Source organism: Halichoerus grypus, chromosome 2, assembly GCF_964656455.1.
Source record: "Halichoerus grypus chromosome 2, mHalGry1.hap1.1, whole genome shotgun sequence".
Lineage (NCBI taxonomy): Eukaryota > Metazoa > Chordata > Mammalia > Carnivora > Phocidae > Halichoerus > Halichoerus grypus.
In genome coordinates, this window is record NC_135713.1 from 28,270,367 (window position 1) to 28,291,075 (window position 20,709).

Here is a 20,709-nt window from a genome sequence, read left to right on the forward strand (position 1 = left end):
TGGCTGTACTTGTCAGGTAGGCTGCTTGGAGGTCGTGACACTGAGGAGCATGGGATGAGGCCAGAGATGGTGGGATGGAAGGCAGCTATCCACAAATGCTTCACAGGCTGTCATGCACAGGACGCAGTGCACTGGTTTCATGTTGAACTTAGGTGAAGCGAGAACCAATATGACTAGAAGGGACAGAGGTTGCATTAAGATCAGTTTAGGGAAGAACTTTCCAACCTAGTGGTAAAAGAATTAATATTTGAGGAGGGCATACTATGTTCTAGTTTCCTGATTTATAATACTTTAATTCTTACAAAAAACTTTGGGTGGCAGGTGGAACAGTGTTCATCGGAAGGAGTGACCTCCCCCTCCCAAGAGATATGAACGCTCAAGCTCAACAGTCATATACGAGGGATTCTGGAGAAGGGATCCTTCATGGAGTACTAGAAAATTCCTAAAGTCTCTTCCAGCTCTAAGCCAGTTTAAGTCTGAGCTAAAGAATTTATGTTTAGCAAGTGAATACACCTGTGGATTTTAAAGGTTTAGCTGTGCTGAGTGGTATCTGCAGACCTACAGAACCCTTTGATCTTCCAAATAGCCATACTTGTGTCCTGGGCACACAGGAGGTGCCCAGTTTATTTTTGCTGAAATGAAATGAGCGTTTCCACTGAGGTAGAGACAGGTGAGTTGGGGCCCCCTTAACCTTTGGCCCTCAACTCTTACAGGTGCTGCCCTAATTATGTCAGAGAAACCATCGTAAAAAGCAAAAACAAAACAACAAAAAAACATACTCCAGATTCCAGCCCAGGACATGGAGCTTACTAAAACTTCTTGAACATTAATAGGGTATTTCCAGTTTTACTAAACTTTAACCATAAATTCTCAGGAAGGCCTTCCACTGAATACTTTCCCTGAGGAATGTGGCAGAATGACATTCTAATGTCTCCTTCAATGAGAAACCAGAATATGGCCAATAACTCCTCTTGAGGATGGATATCAGCAGAAGTGGAAAGGGCAGTGAGCTGCCATGACCTAGAAATTCTGCCTGGCTTACTCACCTTCATATAGAGAGAATTTGATTTACTGCAGGAAAATAAAGTTGTACATGAGAAAGAAGCAGCCTCGATTGGAAGGCTCTTAAACAGGTGCCTCTTCAGAGAGACAGGTGAGTCTCTACTACTAAAGGCCCCGTGTGGAAAAGGGAAGACATGGATATCTTGGATTATTTGGTCACTGACCTTCTTGAAGACTGTTGCAAGGAATGAATTAGGTGAGCCAACATTCTTTTCATTCTGTGAGTCATGGCTTTGTCAAAATTACCCAATTACTGATCCCACTTGTCTCCATATGGAAAACAAAGTTATAGCTATAGTGCAGGTAATAACAAGATCAAAGTATGCTGTGCAAAATACGAAATTCCCACAAACCAGACTCCCATCGCCTCTGGGTGGATGCTTATCACTCTGTGACTGTGTCCTCTCTCTTTCCTCTTATCCTAAATTATTGTTCTGTTAGAACATAAACCACTTAAGGGCTCATTCTTCCTGTCTTTGAGTTTGTTTCTGGCACAGAGAGAGAGAGAGAGAGGGCATTTGATAAGTGTATGACGAATGAATGAAGTTTCATAGTCCTGCTTTCTGGTGCCTAATCCTAGCTAAAACCAACTGAACACCTCGGCGTACCAGGCAATGTACTGAACACTTTAGAGATATTACTTTCTTTAATCCTTAAAACAACCTTAGGAAGTAGGTACTATCATCATCGGATTCAACCATCACTATTTCCATATGAAGAAACAGACCTAAACTTGAAACCAGTATAATATATTGCAGATTGCTTTTAACCCTGTTGATGTAGTGGGAACGGGGGGCAGGAAGTGTGTGGAAAATCTGTGGATTGCTTTGTCCCAAATCGGAGTACACAGCATCCAGTTTCTTAGCAATCTCAGCAACACTTTGGTAGAGTTGACATTTTTGAACAGAGAGAAAAAAGCCAGCAGGGAGGAATGACTTTTCTGTCTCTCATTTTCTCCTGCTTTCCAGTGCTGACAAGGGACATTTAGAACGAAGCCAAATTTAAGTGAATCCATAACTTGTAATGACCAGTATTTTCGGGAAGTCTAGGGTGGTTGCCTAGGACTTTGATATCTATCTTACCACAAAAGGTGTTTTACTTCGAACTTCATAAAGTCTGAAGACGTTTAGGACTTTACATATGAATTCTACTTTCAATTTATTTTAAAAAAATGAGCAACCATTTACTGAGAATTCACTATGTACTGGACACGTGCACTAAGTCCCTTGAGTGTCTTATCTCAATTAATGCCCAGCACAACAAACACCCCTACTGATTTAACTTGCTTTCCTTAGCTTCAATATAATGTCCTGGTTGGCGGGTGGGTGGGTGAGCGGGTATTGGTGACAATCAGGTATTGGTGACAACTGTGTGTTCATCTCCAGAAAGGAAGAATAAGTACAAAAGCTTTGGCAGCTGGTTGTTTTACCAAACAAAGCAAAAAGAACCGTACCCTCGACAACCTGCCATATCTGTCTTGGCCAAGACGGTCACAGGACTTCAGAGTCCTGTGCAACCACGTGAATTCATTCCACTGGCCTTCTGAGCTAATATATCCTTCACCTCAAATAGTCCATAAGCCAAGAGAGTGAGGAGTAATCGATTTTGTAGCAGAAAAAAACAGATCTGAGTTTAAGTTTCACCTTTAAAAACCTGAAGTCACTGGTCTTTCTTCCATCAGGCGGGAAGCTAACCAGTAGACCACCTTGGCTTAAGTTAGGAAGAAGTGCCCCTATGGGCAACTTTGGTGACTTTGGTGGAACGCTTGGTGAGCAGATGGCACTTTGCACCCTTCCCCCAGGAGCGCACAGACTCCGTGGAAAGGGGACAGGGCTGATTTCAGTCCCCACTCATCCCCTTGGCAGGTGCCTCAGGGCAATGTGCATAACTATGTGTGGCAGGGCCACTGTCAGCAACAACATGTATGTCCCCAAGGGGCAGTCCGTGGACCCCAGCCCACTCACAGATGGGTTTTATAATCCTAATCATGTTTGAAAGAATTCGAATCGCTTGTCAACCTAAAAATTAGGAAATTTCAAAACAAAATTGAGATTTCAAGCTTTTACTGAAAAATCAGAAGATCTGGGAACAGTGGCATTCCCATGTAGCAAAATGGACGGGATCTGAAAAGAACTGCCTACTTTATGCATTTACTTAATTTTATTTTTAAGATTTTATTTATTTGACAGAGAGAGATAGCGAGAGAGGGAACACAAGCAGGGGGAGTGGGAGAGGGAGAAGCAGGCTTCCCACGGAGCAGGGAGCCTGATGCGGGGCTCGATCCCAGGACCCCGGGATCATGACCTGAGCCGAAGGCAGACACTTAACGACTGAGCCACCCAGGCGCCCTACTTAATTTTTTTTATTTAACACTATCTTGGGTTTCATTCCACATCAGCACATAAACAGCGACTGTTTTATTTTTTAATTATAATGCATAGTAAGTTTTTGATAGATAATACTGGTACCTGGTTACAAAGTTCAAAAAATACAAACACACTGTCCCTTAACACTGAGTGCCACTTCCCCAGAGACAACCCCTGCTAGAGGTTCTTGTGTGTTCTTCCAGAGATGTTATATGCACACACAAGCAAATATATATGCTGTGTTTCTAGGATACCATCAACTGCGAGATGCACCATTATTTTGTGTTCACTAAGAAAAAATCCCAATAAAATCATGACACCATGCCTTCCTAATGGTCCTGCTCAATCTGTAAATCAATCAAGTCAGCCCCTTATTGCTTTGAAATTAGTTTTTTTTTTAAGATTTTATTTATTTATTTGACAGAGAGAGAGAGATACAGCGAGAGAGGGAACACAAGCAGGTGGAGTGGGAGAGGGAGAAGCAGGCTTCCCAAGGAGCAGGGAGCCTGATGCGGGGCTTGATCCCAGGACCCTGGGATCATGACCTGAGCTGAAGGCAGACGCTTAACAACTGAGCCACCCAGGCACCTGCTTTGAAATTACTTTCATCTGTTCCGAAGTACTGGATAGTTTCCCTGCCCTTCTGTCACATTGCTTAAAGAGTGGCAGGCAATCCTTTTGCATGTAGTTGGGTAAGAAAATATAATACAGCTTTATCTACTCATGGGCATCTTCATTTCTTAGGTCTTATAGGCTTAGTGATTACTTTGAGATATTGAGATCAAATATATATATTTAGTTGATATATATATAGAACTGAGGCTAGTCCCCAATTTATTTCTGTGTAAAAAGTGAAGTAGGAATCTGACTTTGTTTTTCTCCAGCTGCTATTGGTAACTAGCTAGCTCCAGCTTTGGTTTACTCCAGTTCCCACCACTTCCCCTTGTCTTACCTTGGACAGCTTCACTCATGTTACTTGTTTGATCCCAATAGACCTTTGAGTTCTCAACACCTGGACTACTGGACAAATGGCTGGACAGTGCAATTAGCAATCGCTCTGGCAGTCCATTTGCTATGAGGGGTGGGCAGTTTCAGCCCAGGCAGCAGAGCCTGTGAATGAGACCAGAGTAGCTGTGCACAAAGGGCTCAACTTGGAAGAGACCTCCAGAAACCTGACTGCAGCTATAGGTCCTGGAATTGCCTGACCTGGGGCTTCTCACCTGTGCTTGATTTGCCTCCCTCTTTCTTGCAGGTGATACGTCTAGGTCACTGGTAGGGAATATAAGGAGAGCAAGTGAGATTTACACCAATACAAGACAACATAATTAAGAACAAAGCTGAAATCAAAGCCTGGGATCAGGCTCCTGTGTTTACACAAAACATGTAATAACGTTGGTGCAAATTGACATGGTTATTCTAAGACAAACACACCCATGACTTTAAACGGTACTTTGCACTTGGAAGATGTTCTTCAGACAAATGTTTGAGGCATGAGCTCTAGTCCTTATTCTGCTAGGAGACCCTGTACATCCTTAAATAAGCCACTTTCTGGGCCTCAGTTTATTAGTCTAGCCTACGAAGTGATGGGTTTAGACTATAATCTAGATCTAGGTTCTTAAGCCTTTGCACAATGCATGCCTTTGAAATACACTTAATTTCACATAAAATTGCAGAGCATTCACAGACTTCACCCACTGATTTCTATACATGATTGTCCAATATTTTATACTAATTCTCAGTCTCACTATTTTTCTCTTGTGTCATTGTCACAAAGATAGTATTTGATGGTTCTCAGCAGCTATATATTAAAGGTATTTCCCAGCCTCCTATCCTTGAGATAGTAATGTTAAGACAGCCTTGTAAAGGATATCCAGGGCCCCAGCATCTGAGAGAGACAGAGACCTTCTACTCCCAGAGTACATGCCAGATAATCACTGTCCCAACAGCTGCGTATCTAGGGCCTGGACCTCAGTTTTATTTCTGCCCTAGACTTACAATAGTAGACCAGTGACACAAAGGAGCAGGACCACTCACAACCCATTCCAGTAAGGGTGGCTACAGTGACCACAGCTCCACTCCATCTCTGGAGCCAACAGGGGCAACTGGTTCAGTGGCAGAGTCCAAGTCTACACTGCAGATGCTGGAGATGCTCCAATACCAGAGGGACACTGGGGCCTTTAGGAAACAGGTTCACTGTGGCATTTGGAGCATTATGCTTGGCTGATTACTTGGCCCAACCCAAGATTCTGTTAGCTACCAATATCCAATAAGTCCCTTTTCTACATAAATTAGCTAGAGTTGGTTTCTATTGCTTGCAACTAAAATGCTGAGTGATACAAACCTTAATCCTGAATGCGTAAAATGACTTAAAAATTATTTTCCAATAAGGCAGGCATCTGGGTGGCTCAGTCAGTTAAGCAACTGCTCCAGTCATGATCCTGGAGTCCCAGGATTGAGTCCTGCAGCAGGCTCCCTGCTCAGTGGGGAGTCTGCTTCTCCCTCTGACCCTCCCCCCTCTCGTGCTCTCTCTCTCTCTCTCTCTCACTCTCTCTCTCTCAAATAAGTAAATAAAAACTTAAAAAAAAAAGAAAGAAATTATTTTCCAACAAGAGATTTCTTGGAGAGTCAGCTGTGCTGGGGCAGAGGGTAACAGAATGATGAAATCACATGACTTAATGCCACTGATTTACCGTACTTCTCTTTAGCACCCTGAGAAACTTACAAAATAATAGCAATAAGAGTGAAATTAAATAACAAGAAACCTCTTAGTTTATTCCTCCACTGTTCCATCAGTTACCTTCAAACAATGCATTTATTTAAGCTTTATTACTTATTTGGAATTTGTTGATAAAACAGTATGCGTAAGTCACCTATACATTTTTTGAGTGCCTACTAGGTGTCAGGAACTCTGCTAGATGTTGGGGCAGATTCATAGAAGAAAGAGAAAGGTTTTCCCTTTAAGATAAGCAAGAAATTCCAACATAATGTTGAGTGCTTCAAGAACCCAATGGAAGGAACAATAGCTGAGCCTACTCTGGGTAGTCAAAGAAAACTGTGTAACATCTGGATTGAGCTCTTTCCAATAGACCAAGGTGTGACATCAGGTTGTGTCTTTGAGACTGTGTGAAGTTTCCAAGGCAATAAAGAGTGGGAAATAGAGTTGTACCTTGTGAGTCTGAAAAAAACCACTGTAACTCCGTGCAAGCTTCCTTCGTGTTTCCTTGGTTTTCCTGTTCTGAAGGGACTAACGAGTTGTAGTTCGGTTCTAGCAAGTCTAAGTTCAGTTGGATTTGAGTTTTGTCTCCTTCCCCTAAGAATCATCATGAGTCCCACCAATTCAAAATTTTTCAGCCTGCTTTTTGCTTTATGCTTCACTGCCTGCAAAAAGTTCACAGGGTGAGAACTTCGCTGGAAAACAAGTGTTTGATCAGGTCTGATGAGACAGTAGGACAGACTCAGTAGAGACCATGGATGGGACAGAAGCTGTCCTGAAACAGGAGGCTGACTTAAGTTTTGTCATTTGCAGAGGGGCTTAGGGGAAGCCAGAGACTATATGTGGGGAGAGAAGCAGTTCACCAAGCAATTCTGTCACTAGTGCCTCATAAACTGGGAGACAGGCTTTTGCCGTAACAAGGTGCAATATTTATAGACTTGTTTCTGACCGTAACCACATTGAAAGCTTTTCCTGGTGAATCAAACAGAAAACTTCTCTGCCCTTAGTCCTCACTGACATTTCCCACACCAACTATTGCTTCAATTTTTAAAGAACCATTTTACTCTACTGTGAAAAAAAAAAAATCCTCAAGAAAATAAAAGAAACTCTCAAGAACAAAACCTGAAACAAATGAAAATGATTTCACTGGTAAGAGAGCTAAAACAAAACAAAACAAAACAAAACAAACTGTTCTGAAAATTCAATTCAGTTCCATTTAATATCAGCTTTGGGGATGGAGAGCACATTTTTTTTTTTCACAGTGGCCTCATTATAAATGGTGACTGGGTTCCTAGATGAGCCCACAAAGGACTACTTTACTCACAAGGTTTCTGTAAAATCAATCACGTTGTCTTAGCCCTACACAATATTTTCATATCATTTTTTTGTTTTTATTCCTGTATACAGTCATTTTCTACCATACACAAGTTCACTGCAGAAAGCTTCAAAACTAGAGGAATGTATAAAGATAACAAAGTGTAAAAGTAAACAAGACTCTCAAAAAACAAACAAACAAACAAACAGAGGGGCACCTGGGTGGCTCAGTCGGATAAGGGTCCAACTCTTGATTTCGGCTCAGGTCATGATCTCAGGGTCATGGGGTTGAGCCCCATGTCAGGCTCTGCTCTCAGTGTGGAGTCTACTTGAGGTTCTTTCTCTTCCTCTCCCTCTGCCCCTACCCCCACTCATGCACTCTCTCTCTCTCTCAAATAAATAAATAAAATCTTTAAAAAAAAAAAAAAGTAAACAAAACTCTCAAAATCTATCATGTAGAGATAACCATTTGAATATAAAAAATTATAACAGACTTACTAAGGTATGATTGATATACAATAAATTGTAATATTTAAGATGTATAATTTGAGAAGTATATGTATATATATACACATATATACCTGTGAATACACACATATATGTGTGTGTGAAACCATCACCATAATTAATATAATGAGTATATCCATTACCTGCCACCCCCAAAAAACCCCATGACCCTTTGTAATTCCTTCCTCTGCCCCCCACTCCCTGGCCAACACCAGTCTGCTTTCTGCCACCATAGATTAGGTTACATTTGTTATTTTATGTAAATGGATTCATATAGCATACACTTCTTTTTGTCTGTTTTTTTTCACCCCGTGTAATTATTTTGAGATTCATCCACATTGTAGCCTGTATTAATAGTTAATTTGTTTTTATTGCTGAGTAGCATTTTATAAATGCTTATATAGCAATTTATTCATCTATCGATGGATATTTGGGTTTGTGATATCTTTTTCCAGCACCAACAACCAGTTCTCCAATTCTCTGATATCAATCGCGTGTCCGGCAATTCAATTCCGACACTAACTACCCAGAGTTAGCACGGACCCCACAGGGTAAGGGCTCAGTCCCACAGGACTATCCCCACTACAGATACCAGCCAAAAGTGGAGTCCCCATGCAACCCACACTTCTGCCCAGCTGACTACTACTTCCGAGCTTCCCACAACCCTTCTTCCGTTGTAATTTACTTGAATGATTCACAGAATTCAGAAAAGCGGTTTATTTATGATTCTAGTTTCTCATAAAGGATACCACTCAGAAACAGCAAGGTAGAAGAGATGTGTAGGGCAAGGGATGGTGGGAGAAGGGTGTCGAGCTTCCATGCCCTCTCCATGTGCTACCCTCCCCCAAACAGCCATGTGTTTGCCAACCAGAAAGCTTTCCAACCCCCATCGTTTAAGGGATTTTATGGAGGTTTCATGATGTAGGCATGATTGATTAAATTATCCGCCACTGGTGAATGAACTCAATCTCCAGCCCCTCTCCCCTCCCAGGAAAGAGGTCAGAAAGTAGGGCTGAAAGTACTAATCCTCTAATCACATGCCTGGTCTTTCTGGCGACCAGTCCTTATCCTGAAGCTATTCTGAAGGGATTTCACTGCAATGTACCTCACTAGCGTAAACTCAGATATGGTCTAAAGAGATTTGTTACAAAGAACAAAAGAGCCTCCTATCACTCAGGAAATTCCAAGGGTTTTAGGAGCTCTGTGCCAGGAACCAGGGACAAACACCAAATATATATGTTTTTTGTTTTGTTTTTTTTACTAAACCACAAGGTTGTTTTCTGTTTGGGGTTGTTATAAATAAAATTACGAATATTCATTACAAATTTTTGTAGAAACATGTTTTTATTTCTCTTGAGTAAATACCTAGGAGTGAAGCCGCTGCATCATATGGTAACTGTATGTTTAACTTAAGAAATTGCCAGATTTGTTTTTCAGGGGAGTTGGGCCACTTTATATTCCCACTAGAAGTGTATGAGGATTCCAGTTGCTCTAAATCCTCACCAAATCTTGCTACGGTCAGTGTTTTAAATTTAGGTGTTCTAATACATTTGTAGTGTTATCTCAATGTGGTTTTAATGTGCATTTTTCTAATGACTAATGATAAAGAGCATCTATCCATGTGCTTATTTGGCATTTGTATATCTTCTTTGGTGAAATGTCTATTGAAAGCTGTTGCCCATTTTTAAGTTGGGTTGTTTGTTTCATGATTGAGTTTTGAGTGTTCTTTAATATATTCTGGATGTACATCCAATATCAGATATGTGATTTGTAAATATTTTCTCACAAAGATGTGGCTTGTCTTTTCATTCTCTTATGTCAAAGAGCAGAAATTCTTAATTTGATGAAATTTCATTTATTAATGTGAATCATGCTATCATATCTATGAAATCTAACCCACAGTCACAAAGATTTTCTCCTATGCTTTCTTCTAGACATGTTCTAGTTTTCATTTTACATGTAGGTACATGATCCATGTTGAGTTAATTTTTGTGAATTATATATCTTTTATTTTGTTTGTGTTTTGTTTTTGTTTTTGCTTCTGGGTATCTACATGCTTTGGCAACATTTGTTGACAAGGCTTTCCTTTTGCTCCCAGATTGCCTTTGCCCTTCTGTTAAAAATCAGATATATTTATATTTCTCTAGTTTATTCCATTAAACTACATACCTATCTTTGTTAAAAAACTAACAAACAAACAAGCCTCAGCAAAAAAGGAACAGAATGGAACTGAAATATTTCTCTATTTCTTCTGTATTTATATATATATATATATTTCTCTAGTTTATTCCATTAAACTACATGCCTATCTTTATCATATTGTCTTGATAACTATAACTTTATAATAAGTCTTGATACCAGGTAGTGATAGTTCTCCGCATTTATTCTTTCTCAAAGTTGTTTTGGCTGTTCTGGGTTTCTTGCATTTCCCTATGAATTTGAGGATCTGCTTGTCAATTCCTATAAAGTAGTCAGCCGGGAGTTTGATAGACATTGTGTTAAATCTGTAGATGAGTTCAGGGAGTGTTGTCATTTTTAACTTAATATTAAGTCTTTCAATCCATGAGCCTGAGACCTACTTTCATTTATTTAGATTTTTTTAAAATTTCTTTCCAAAATATTTTGTAATTTTTAGTGTACAAACCTTGCATTTTTATTAATTTTATTTCTAAATATTTTATTCTTTTTGATGCTATTGTATCAGAAAGTATATACAAATACAATTTATTTTGTTTATTGATCTTATATCCTGCAACCTTGCTGAAATTGTTTATTAGTTCTAATAATTTTTTTAATAAATTCTTAGGATTTTCTGTATACAAGATCATGTCATTTGGGAATAAAGATTGTTTTACTTCTTTTTTCCCTATCTGAATGCCTTTTATTTCATTTTCTTGCCTAATTGCCCAGTACAATGTTGAATAGAAGTAGCAAGAGCAGATATCCTGATCTTGTTCCTGACCTTGCAGAAAAAGCACTCAGTCTTTCACCATTACATGTGATATTAGCTGAGAGTTTTTCATAGATGCTCTTTATCAGGTTGCAGAAGTTCCATTCTGTTCCTTTTTGTTGTTGTTGAGGCTTGTTTGTTAGTTTTTTAATCATGAAAGGATGTTAGCACATTAATCCATTTTTGCAGGTTAAACCAGCAGAATATTTTATAAATATGGAGAAGCTGATTCTAAAATTTATATAGAAGGGCAAAGTACCTAAACAAACAATGAGAGACAATGTATGAAGAACACCGGGCTAAGAGCCTTCCAGTATTGCCCTAATCCTCCTAGCTCTATGAAATAGCACTATTTTCATCTCATAGACGTGGGTCCTGGGGCTTAAAGAAGTAATGTAGTTTGACCAGGGTTACATGGATGGTAAGTGGTAAAAGAACTGAAAAGAGTCTGCCCAGAGGAAATCCTTAATAAGCGTCCATTCCTTCAGGAACACATCACTCCTCCCCCCATAAGCAGAAATGGAGTCTCCCCAGAGATTCAAGAGGTAAGAACAACTTTTTTTTTCAGAAAGATCTTTGGAAGGACAGTATCAATACTGTGACAGTAATAGGTGTCAAACTCTTACTTATCTAATTCCTTCCTTTGTTTTACCTAAAATTTAAGAAAAGCCCTCCTCCTCAGTACATGGTAAACTTTCCTATACCAAACCATCTACCAGCTTCTACTACGCTCCTTTAAAGCCTCCTGCACTGGCCTTTCTAGAGTGTTCTCTCTTCCATGTGGCTGCCCCCTCACGTGTGTCTTATACCTCCAACGCAAATGGGATGGAGACGAAATTAAAGTTTTCTTACTGTATTGAATTCCCTTTGATAAATGTCCGCCCTTGCAGTGCCTTGAGCTGGTCATACCACACTTAAGGAGAGAGAGAGGGAGCATTAACTATTGTCTTTCAGGTTCAAACCCTCCCTTCTGCGCTCTGCCTGCTGCTTTTGTCATCTGGCTCAGTGCTGGATTCCACCACGGAGAGCACCGGACGCCAGCTGCAATGTTGGAGGAGGCAGGACTGACTCACTCATTCCTACTTGCTTGTTGGTTTCTAGGGGCCTCAGGGTCCTGTCAGCAGCACCCCAGCGATACCTCCTTGCTCCACCAGTGCAGGCAGAGTATGGCTCCCTCCTCAGAATTCCACCTCCTCGAAGTTTCTCAGTTTTAGTAATTCCAACCTCTTCCTTTGATCCACAGCCAGAAGGATGGGAGCTGCTTCCTGCCGTTGCTGTTCTGATACGTTTGTGTTCTCTTTTTGCCTTTTCAATTCTTCAAGCCTAGATAACAGTTATGTATATTAAATTTTCTCTTTTAAAATAGTTGGTGTGGCTTCTGTCTCCTAACTGGATGCTGAGGGATACAGAGGAGGTGGGAGGAGATGAGACCAGGAGGGTTTTAAAGGCCCTTTAATAACAAAACTCCATGTCCTGCAGACTGGGGCCACTGAGTGAGGTCAAGAGTCAGGGGTCCTTAAGTTACAGAGGGATCTTAAAAGAATCTGAGCTTGAGGCCCGGGGAAAGGGAGAAGGTTCCCCAGGTCTGGCTCTGGGCTAGCCTTTAGGCTGTCCAATGTCTAGTTCAACTCATCCTGGTGATAGCAATAAAGAATGCATAAGAATGGTGGCCTCTGGATCACATTTCCAGACACCTGATGGGCACTGGCCACAACACCGTCAGCTGCAGAGAAGTGAGGCAGCCACCAATTCTGGTTCTCACAAAATTGGCATGGGCTTCCTCGCCTTGGAGAAGAGACACTCATGAGGAGGTACAAAGAGTGCTCCTCATTCAAGGGAGGGCAAGGCAGCTAACTTGACCCCAGATGGGGACAGAGTACATGTGCCCCTCGCAGGAGAACCAGAGTCCAGAGTTCCCAGTCCGTTCAACTCCTGGAAGCTAATGGAGTCATTGTTAAGAGGATGGACTCTGGTGCCAGACTGCCCAGATTCAGACCGCATCACTGCCTCTTACTAGCTGTGGGATCTTTGGCAATTTTCTCAATCTTCCTATGCTGCAGTTTCTTTATCTGTATAATGGGAATAATAAGAGTGCTTATCTTAGAGCTCTTTATAAGGGTTTAATGAATTACTTTATTTTAAGCATTTAGAACAGTGCCTGGCACATGAAAAGAGATATGAAATTAGTAGCTATTGTTATTATGATTATGATCTGTGTATCTCACACAAGCTAAACAGGGGAGAGATGGCATATATGGAGAGGAAACATTTTAGGTCAGAAAAGCTATGTGTTTAAAGATTCTTTAAGTTGCAAGGAACAGAAAATACTAAAGACAAATGACTTTAAAGGGAGGGGGTTTATTATCTCAAAAACAAGAAATCCAGAGTAAGACAGCTTCCGCAGTACAAGGATGTCAAGGACTCAACTCCTTTTCATATTTCTTTTCTGCTATTCTCAGCAGAATGGCTTTTTCCTGGGGCTTGTCCTCTCATGTTTTAAGATAGCTATAGCAGCTCTCAACATCACAGCTTCCAGACAACATACCACGGCATTAAGAAGGACTTTTATTCCTCTGTGTTATCTTTTAAAGATAGAGGGCAATCTTTCCCAGATGCCCCCCCGCCCCCAGCTGACTTCTTCATTCTCATTGGATAGATTTGTTTCACATACCCATGCCTACACCAATCAGGGACAAGGGGGAATGGAACGCTCAAGATCAGTTAGACCAATCATGATTCACAGCAATGGGGCTCGAGCCCACCTCCTCTGGAGCCCAAGGCTGAGCAGCAGGCACATGAGAAACAAAGTCCGGGTGCAGTTAGGAAGGAGAAAGGGAGAAATGGCTGATGGGCAGGCAACCAAGAGTGCCTGCTGATGTGGCCTTCCCAGCACCCTGCAAATCACACAGCCCTTAACCTATGCATAAAATTGAGCCTGTGTCCAGACTGGCCACACTGGACATTTAAGAGAAATTGTGGGGGAGGAGGAGAAACTTCTTCCCACCTCTTCAGGGATATCTATTCTTCAGAATAGATTTTATTCTCCCAGATCCCAAACACACACACACACACACACACACACACACACACACACACACACTGTTTGGGGAGTGTTTGTCAGGAGGAGTGTGAGGAATGGAAAACAGGGAGGAGAGGAAGGGGGAGGCCAGTGCTGAATAAATTGGCCTGTCCACAAAGGATGGAGGAGAGAACATTAGCAAGAAAGAAAAAGGATGGGAGCTGGAGAGCCCCCAAGCACAGAAGCTGGGGAAATGAAGGGACAAATTCAGGAAGGAATGTTATTTAAACTGTGTGCACATCTGAAGAGCAGAAAAACCAAAGGAGCCGCACAAAAGGCTACACAAGAGAGGGGAGCCTGGGAGCGGGAGTTGAGAGGAGGGCCCTTTCAGAGCAAGTGTAAAATGGTGTGATAGTTTCAATAGCAATGACCCAGCACCAATTCTATTTTTTCTTAACATGAAATCTCTGCTGTGCCAAAATGACATGACTATAAAACTGCTATTTCTGTGAGGCAGGAAGAAGGCATGGAAAGGAATTGAATCAAGCAGCTGGAAGCTTGGGACAGAGGGGCAGCCCCTGGCCAGCGACGGGCACATGAACAGCTCCCGATGGGGAGGGGGGTGGGAGCTCCGTGTCTGGGAGATCTGTTTACTTTTTCATGCCCAGACGTCCAGGGGGCCCAGACCTCACTCTTGGTATCCCACGGGGCTAAGGCTGGGGGCAGGAGATACTTGGAACTTCTCTGACCCCCAGTTAGTGGCTGCGTTCTCTGATGAACGCTTTTAATAATTGGATCCAGAGATGGCAAACTCAACCCTTCTCAGTACTGATACTGTGAGAATAAGGAGAGTAAAGAGAATTCCCTGGGATTATTCGTGGAGATAGCATGGGATTTGTTTAGAAGAAACCCTTCTATAAATTACTTAAGGTGATAGGTGTGACCCTAAAACAAGACATCCTCCAGTCACAAATAATGCTCTGTAAGCTGCTCTGCAAGGGGCTGGGGGTTAAAATGTGCAATCATGACTATGGCTACCGCAGAGATCAGAGAGGAGGGAGCTCAGCAGAGTTGGAATAAGAGTTTTATGAAGAAGGGTAGCTTGAAAGCAGAGAGGCACGATCTAGCCAGAGAAGAAGAGGGGGAGAGGAGTACTCCAGGCAAGGACCAAAGGAGTCAATGACAAGGAGGCAGGGATAAGCATGGCAGATGGGAGGGAAACTCAGTCATCCTGCTGGTCTGAAACTGGGCAGCCTCTCATCCTGGATGCCAAGGGAGGGAAAAGGACCTTCAGAGCCAACTGTCTCCATCACTCAGACGTGGGGGACTCCCCCCACACACAAACTAGCCAGGGAGAGTTTTTAGAGCAGGAAGGTTGGGAGGAGGTCCTTTCTCTGATTTAGAAATCTGTGTGACCATAGATAGCAGCCGACCCAGCCCCCAAAGTGCCACTTCAGAGAGCAGAGCTATGTTTTTTTTCATGAAAATGTTCTTTTACCTTAATGCAAAAGTCAGGAAAACCAAATCTGGACCAAAAGGAGAATTTCTCTTGGAGACCTCCGGTTTCCCTTGCGGTCCCCAGGGGCGCCCATCCTTGCGCCCATCCTTGCGCTCAGTCTGCAACCCGCTGCTAGGCCTCTGCCTCAGGACGAGCAAATTACCAATTCCAGTCTCACACAAGGAATTAAGCTTGGAACAATACAGTATTTTACAATCCAGTACAAGCTGCATTTATCCAGAGCTTTTCATGCATGGCATCTTAAAGCTCTTTATGACCCCTTTTTAAAGAAAGGAGGGGGGGAGAAAAAAAAGAATTTAAAAGAGGAAACCTTCTAAAAACCCAAACCCCCACTGAACTAAATGAGCCATTGAGAGTGAATAGGACTTAACAGTGGCCTTCAGAATGGGAACAGAAGTCCCACTCGGATAGAACAAGAACAAGAGAATCAAAGGAAATCACAGCTCCAAGAGGACTGCACAGGCCTTGAAACTTACCCCTTGGCCCTTGGGCACTGATGGGTAATGCCATCTGTGCCTGGCATGATGAGTTTTGGATGGGCGTCAGGAGAGGGGGTCTGGCTCCCATGTGAGTGCAGTCAGGATTAGAAGGCCACCTCTTGGCTCTGAAGATGGTGAGCACCAGCCTCAATATTCTCTCTGCCTGTCTAAGCATCATCCCCCCCCACCCCCAACCCTGCCCCCAGTGGTCACTGCATAGGAAGTGGTTCTGCTACATGCCTTTGGACTCCATCCTACTCAAAGTTCCCTTTCCCAATCTCCCAGGGCCCTCACACTGGGTTGCTGCTCAGTCCTGGCCATGCCTGCCCTTCTTGGAAGTCCCTCATGCTTTAAGCATCCTTCCCGCACCTCCTTCTGCTCTCCCTCTCACCCCACCTCCCCCAACACCCTGGCTCTCCCCCTGCCTCCTATTTCTTGCACAGTCAGCTCTCTGCTTGGACCAGACTGATCGGTTTATTCTTTTAGATGTGTCACAGGATGGTAATCATTTAACATGACACTATGTCAAAAAATATATCTCTTAAAAAGATCTCCAATGTTGTAAACAGAAGAGAGACCTGGAACTTCCATGGAGATGGAGGACACTCAGAATAAATGTCACCAATGTTCAGATGGCCAGGGTTGCTTTGATGCACTGGAGGCCAGCAAAGGTGTTTCTGCATGAACATGAGAAATGTAAGTAACTCATTTTGGGCTATTGACAAAGTAAAACCATTAGCCTCGTGAATCAGTTCCTGGGAAACTCCGTTATTTTACACTGAAACTTTAGGGGGTGTGTGTGTGAATGAAGTTCTAGGACCAAGATGAGATCAGTTATTTAAAAAAAAAAAAAATCAAAGAAATTACTTTTGGGGGAGGGTAAAGTTTGTAGTGTATAGTTTTTGACTACCCAGACCCCTACCTCCTGGAGATTTTGTGAAGACTAACACCTTGGAGATGGTTAGAGCAAACAGCAGTAGGGCAAAGGGACAGGGACGGGGCGAGGAGGCCTTCATCTTGTCCTGCCTCTAACCAGCTGTGTGACCTTGGACAAATCATTTCACCTCTCTGCTGGTTGGTCTCATTGTCTATAAAATGAGCTCATTTAAACAATATCTAAGGTTTGTCATGGGTCCAATATGTCAGGTTTGGGTGGAAATGACATGATAATGCCATTAAATATGTTCAATTCCTCTGAATGATAATAACACTACTATTCTTTAAACTTCCCAACCCTTTCAATTTTAAACGCAAGCATTGTTTCTTCAATCCCGTGAGTACTAAAACACAGATGTTGAGATTTGGAAACAAAGGCAAGAGAATCACAGGCGACCAAAATGAACTGCAAGAAAGTGAGCCTGTGGTTTGCTGAAATGCATATGTGTATTAGCCACACCACCAATATAATAGTAACAAGACAGTGAAGATTACTCGTCTGACTAGGCTGTAGTCTCTGGAACTTACTGTTATCTTTAGGGCTGGAGGAGCCAGTGGCCTTCGGTGTCCCCTGACAGCTAATCGTACAGAGGACATGGAGGGAAAGGAAACTGGAGTAGGTGGGATGGTGTTGCAGACACTGCAAATGCCCTCCACCATCTACGCGCCCACCAGCCTGACTTCCAACTGCTGGGAGGCTTTCTGTGGCCCCAGAGCACACTCTGCACAAAGCAGGCTGGGATTGACGATGCCCCTGAGAGCCGTCCTTGTCAATGCCTGACAGGAGCTGAAGGGTAATACCTACACACCTGGGCCCCTTCACTCTCTGGGGAAGGTCCCTCTGAGGAGGGTGTCCCTCCGTGCCTCCCTGAGCTCGCCAGCAGGGCTACGCTCCAGTTGCCCACAGAGGCAATTTGCTAAATGAGGCAGCCTCTGTTGGCTGCTTTCCCTTGCCTGTCCCACTTCCTTATTCCCTCATCGGTGTTTCCGGGATCACTTCCCAAATGAACTATTTTCACTCACATCCGTGTTTCAGAGTCTGCCTTTTGGGAGGTCAGGGGGTGGAGGATAAGAATCCCATCAGAGACAAATGGTCCAACTCCTCAAAATATAGCTTTGTTCTAGAATTGTTCTAGAGTTTCTCATTTGTTTGTTCAACAAATATTTGTTGTGTTCCTACGGGATCAGGCACTGAGCCCAGTGCTTTTGAAAAGTGATACATACACACTCTGTGGAAGATCAGTCAATGGCCATTTGGCTGAGAATCTCCCATGACAGGCAGAGTTAGCTGTGACAGGGCAAGGGACCAATGAGGGGCCGACCCCTGCTGGACACGGCAAGGTCCAGATGCACTGGCTGGCTCAGAGTCTAAAGATGAAAGACTAGCACCAAGAAGCCTCTCATCCAACATGCACCATCTTCCCCGGCCCCCAACAACACAAAATCCTCTTTATGTTGTGAGCCATGAGAAGGTAGTTCTGACACATTTCGCTCAGGGAGATGGGCAGCAGGAAAAAAGAACCATCCTGCTTCCTTTGTGTTTGTCCAGGTGTCTGTTCCCATCCGAGGCACTTCCAGGGGCTGACCTGCCACAGGGGCTCATCCGGGCCTTTGAAGCCCACAGCCCTCCGGCCAGTATGTCTGCCCAGCAGCCTGGGAAATGCGTGTCGTTCCAAGCGTGAGTCCCTGAGCATGTCACAGAGGGCAGTGTACCCCTGAGGGACCAAGAGAAGCATGCAGACCTCCCTGTGCCCTTGGGGGTCCTGAGGAGAACACAAGAGTTTCAAATAGAAATATCAAATAAAAGTGACAGGGCTTCAGGGTTGAGAAAGGAGGATGGCAGCAAGTAAACATTGCCTTCTGCACACCTGCCTTCCAGGAGGTCCCCGGGGGCTGCAGTGATGAACTCAGGTCCCAGGGACTCTCAGTGTGCCTCTGTCAGAGGTGCAAGAGGGCCCTTCTTTTTCTTTCTTCAACGCCATAGATGCTGCCTGAGGGCTTGTTCATGCTATTTGTGTGGGAAGCTCAAGTTCAGGAATTTCTTCTTTAGTTTTACACAAGCCCAAATTTTAATAGACATCAGTTACTGGGATCACGAGTTGGGCAAAAAGCTGAGGAAGGTTAGCATCCAAATAAGAGAAATGTCCTTTTAAGCACATTTTTGTAATTCCCTAGGTAATAAAAGAGAGAGAGAGAGAATTGTATTTTTTGTCTGCTTCTTTTCTTAAATGGCTCTTTTTCACTTCTTTTGATTTTGCCCTTAAGTCACACTGCTTTAGGATAGGCGGCTCGGAGGCGGCCCGGGGGAAGGAGAGGGTGCGGGAGCCTGACTTCCATCCTTGTGCAATGCAGCCACGTGGAGGGAAGGGGAAACAGGTGGAGAGGGGGCCCACTGTGGAGCTGCTTCTGCCACTGAATCCGTCTCACTCTGATACTCACACCACGTTAAAGAAGGTGGCCATTGCACGAGTTTTTATTTCTCCTGAGAAAAAATGTAAGTATTATGTTCAGAAATTAAATTTGACCACTTATTAATGGATTTTATTAAGTGGTATTTATTAAATTCATTTGCTCTTGAAAATGAAAGACCAGATCTTTAACCAATTAATTTTTGATAATAAGGTTTAATCTTAGTAAAGAAATGGTGAAGAGAGGAGTGAGGTGAAGACAGAGAACATTGTCCAGAATTCCAGAGGTATTTTTCCCCAAAAAGAGCACTAATGACTGAGTGCTAGGCTTTGGGGGTAACAAACTGGTAGAAGACACCATTCCCAATCAGGGAGCTTACACTCTGGTTAAGGGACTGAGGCAAATCTCAAAATACCACAGCATAATTTAGACTATAATAAGTAGCATAAGAGAATAGCCATCAAAGTCATATAGGCCCTTAGAAGAGGTAGAGACCATCTACCTCTGACTGTGGGAAATTCATTCATTCATTCATTCATTCATTCATTCAACAAACGGCACTTACACTGGCCAGGCACTAATCTAGAGCACTGACCTAACAGTGAACAGAATAGACCTCCCTCACGGAGCTTACACTCTAGTAGGGAAAGACAGATAATAGACAGTAAGCATACCAAATAAGTAAATTAAATGTTTTGTAAAGAGGCTTTGCATGTTCAGGGAAAAAGGAAATAGAGCTGAGAAAGGAAATAGTGCGTTTGAGTTGGTGTCTGCAAGGATCGTGACCTTCCCATTGAATGGAAGGGGTTATTGGAGGGCTCTGAGCAGAATGATGTGATATGATTGGCATTTTAATAGGAACACTCTGGATTGAGAACAGCTTCAGAAGATGTTTAAAGGAAACATTAAGACCCTCACAGTTAATGTGTGTTGAGCAGGCCCTCCATACCAGATACCGTGATAATCCAGTATCATGGATTCTCTCATACATCCTCCTGTCAGTGCTGTGGGGAAGATATAATATCCCCAGTATACTGACAAGGAAATGAAAGCTGAAGAGCTAAACAATTCGTACAAAACCTCACAGACGACAGGATGTAGGGCCTCAGATCTGTCAAATGTTCTGACCACTAGCCTCCCTGCTTCCAAGCAGTTCTGTTACACTGGTATCAGGTTTTCCTACAACTTTCTTTCATGCTATGGATTTCCTGGTCAAAAACCTACAAGGGTTCCCAACATCTGAAGTTCTCTTTTGGGAAGTTTATGTGCCATGACTCCAGCAGGAAATCTCTGTTCCACTCAAGCCAAGAAATACCTGATTGTGATGGTCAAGGCACTACTGAAAGGAATACAAAAGATAAAGCAGACCATGTCAAAGACATAGTAATATAATATAGCAGGAGTTAGAAGATAGATATGTGTTTTAAAAAAAAAT

The 20,709-nt window shown here is 42.8% G+C and overlaps 1 protein-coding gene across 3 annotated transcripts in view; it reads right to left on the reverse strand.

Annotated features, from left to right (window-relative positions):
- Positions 1-20,709, reverse strand: part of RANBP3L (RAN binding protein 3 like) — a 268,002-nt gene that overhangs the window by 141,871 nt on the left and 105,422 nt on the right. The window contains exon 1 of one of the 3 annotated variants that reach the window (XM_078066645.1): positions 15,430-15,448. The exons of the other annotated variants lie outside the window; for them this stretch is intronic. The gene's annotated coding sequence lies outside the window, so the exon portion shown is untranslated. Of the gene's footprint in view, positions 1-15,429; positions 15,449-20,709 lie in introns of those variants that run through there. 3 annotated transcript variants of the gene reach the window in all.